At 47.0% G+C, this 2,778-nt stretch overlaps 1 pseudogene; it reads left to right on the top strand.

Moving 5' to 3' along the window:
• Positions 1 to 1,638: 1,638 nt before the first annotated feature.
• LOC103602416 lies at positions 1,639 to 2,523 on the top strand (annotated as a pseudogene).
• The last annotated feature ends 255 nt before the right edge of the window (positions 2,524 to 2,778 follow it).

Raw genomic sequence — 2,778 nt, 5'->3', positions numbered from 1 at the left:
CTGATAAGCTCCTTATGGGAGTAGCCAGATGTAACGCACCCTGCGTTCCACCTCTGGCATCAGGGAAGTGAAAATAATTGGTGCTAGGTAAGTCAGGAGGCTCTGCCAGGAAGTGAAGTGGGACCCTTTGTGACAAGGTGTGAGGGTCTTCACTATCCAGGTGAGAGGGCTTGTACCGCAGCGTCCCACCCCTGAGGTGAGCTGTGGCAGACCTCCGACAAAGAACACCGATGCAGCACTCTCTGAAGTCCCCCTTTGAAGATTAAAGGAAGGGACAGCATCAGACCAGAGTTACGGCCTCAGGCCAGCAGTTGGAAGAGTCCCAGACCTTAACAGAAGTAAAGGTGAGGATCTCAGTGAGACTTATGGGAACCACCCACCCCAAAAGAGTGCGGTTGCCTACAGAGTCCCGCCCCTGCTCTCAGCCCAGGGAGTCCCCAGGTGGAAGTGGCTGGATGTGACACATTCTGAATTCCATTACTGGGTTCTCAAAAATGTCAAGGGCTTTACGTTATCAGAGGGACTGTTTTCAGGGCCTTCCTAAAGGAAACGTAAAGAACTTGAGTGAAGTTTGAGGGGCCCTCCATCGCAAAAGACAAAGGGCCCTGTCACATTGCTGACAGGCCTTAGATAGGGATCCCCTGATGGAGCATACTCTAATTCTCCCGGTGGGAACTCACCTGACCAGAGTGTCAGCCTCAGGCCAGCAGAGGAGTTCCAGGTCCCAACAAGAGCAGAGGAGTGGCTCCTGAGTTCTGAGGGAACCATCCACTCCAGATCAAAATGGGCTGTGGGGCAGATTTGTTAGGTCGAGGCCTCTGTAACTTCCTCCTGGGGGATCTCAGGGATGTCAGGGCCTTGCTCTGAGAGAATAGATCTCAGGTGAGTAGAGGATGGAGTCCCAGGTCCTACCAGAAGCCAAGATGAGTAGAGAATGAGAACCCTACCTACCCCAGGATAGAGAGAGTTCCTCCGCGCTTTTCCATTGCTGTCTACCTGGCTGTCCCCAGGCAGGTGTGGTCAAATGAGATTCTTCTTAAGTTTCTCCTCCACAATAGATGAGAGATGAGGCCACTGAAATGAGGGTTCAGCCGCGAAGTGGTAGAGCAGAGGGATCCCTGAACCTGCCAGAAATCAAGAAGAAGGGCCCAAAGACAAACCTCCTAAGAAGAACAGAGGGGCCTCCACAAAGTGTGGACATGCCAGGCCTTGTTTTCACCCCCTTAGTAGGCCCCAGGCTGATCTGGCAGATAACAAACTAAGACAGACTCTAGTCAATTCACAGGCTACTCAGGGGACAGGCAGATCAGAGAATAGGGGCCTTGTGGGTTTCTTAAGTAGTGCAGGCAGGAAAACTTGCAGAGGTTGCCATTAATAAAGGCAAAGTGATATCATTGTGCTGTTTGGGCACATACCATCACATCCTTTCTCTCGTAGTAGATCACCTACTCTTTCGGCTGCTGCTCCTGAACAGTCATCATGCCTGGAAGTCAGTAGAGTAAAGTCTGTGCTCAGAAACGACACCATCAGGAGCGAGGAAAGACTGAAGATCTGGCGGGTGCTCAGGCCATTGTAGCAGATGAAGACAAGTATGCGCCCTCTTCTTCTGCTCGTTTCAATGGTATTCCCAAGAGTTAACTTGCTGGGACAGCCAGCAATCCCCAAGGGCCTCGGAGAGCCCGATCTACCACTACTGCTGCAGCTGTTTTGTACACAAGCTCTAATGAAAATGTCAGCAACCAATGGAGGAAAGGTCAAGATGCACGCAAGACCCAGAAGCAACTGAAAACTTCCACAGAGGCCCTGTAGATGAGAAAGTATTTATGTTGGTGCATTACCTGTTATATAAGTATGAAATCAAAGAGCCCATTAGAAAGGCATATATGATGAGAAATGTAATCCAAATGTATAAGAAGCACTTCTCTGAGATTCTGAGGAAAGTTTCTGAGCGCTTGGAGCTCGTCTTTGACCTTGACATCAAAGAAGCAGATGACAATAGGCACATGTATGTCCTCATCAACAAACTGGATACAATCTATGTGGCAATGCCGAGTGATGTCAGAGGATTGCCCAAGACTAGCATGCTGATGACTATCCTGGGCATGATCTTCATGAAGGGCAATTCCACTAATGAAGAGCAAACCTCGGAAGTTTTAAAGATGATGAGAATATATGACTGAAGCAAGCACTTCATCTATGTGGAACCTAGGAAACTCATCACCAAATATCTGGTGAAGGAAATGTACGTGGAGTACTGACAGACAGGTACACAGCAGTGATTCTCCATGCTTTGAATTCCTGTGGGGTCCAAGAGCCCAGGCTGAAACAAGAAAGATTAATATTCTTGAGTTTCTGACCAAGATCCATAATACAGTTTCCAGTGCCTTTTCATCCTGTTATGAAGAGGATTTGAAAGATGAGGAAGAGAGAACTCAAACCAGACTTACACCTTGGGCTCACATTAGTGCGATGGCCGATGGATGTTCCAGGGTCATGAGCAGTACCTCCTCCAAACCCTACTAAAGTTAGAGACATTCCTCAATTTGTGATTGAAGAAAGTCCACATTTTAAGCAGTGGAAAGTCAGGGTTGGGCTGGTGACAATATAACATGTTTGTGTTCATGTTTTATGTGGTAATTTGGGTACTTTTTTACAAGATGTTTTCCTTATTAATATAAGGTAAATCGAGCTTTAGAATCCAAGTTTATGAATGACATTTCTCAATTTTTTTTCTGTATTTGATATTTAAGATTCAGCAATTTATTATTTTGTAAATCA

This window comes from Galeopterus variegatus, unplaced genomic scaffold, assembly GCF_000696425.1.
Source record: "Galeopterus variegatus unplaced genomic scaffold, G_variegatus-3.0.2 Scaffold4132, whole genome shotgun sequence".
In the NCBI taxonomy this organism is placed as follows: domain Eukaryota; kingdom Metazoa; phylum Chordata; class Mammalia; order Dermoptera; family Cynocephalidae; genus Galeopterus; species Galeopterus variegatus.
This window is presented reverse-complemented; position numbering and strand designations above follow the sequence as displayed.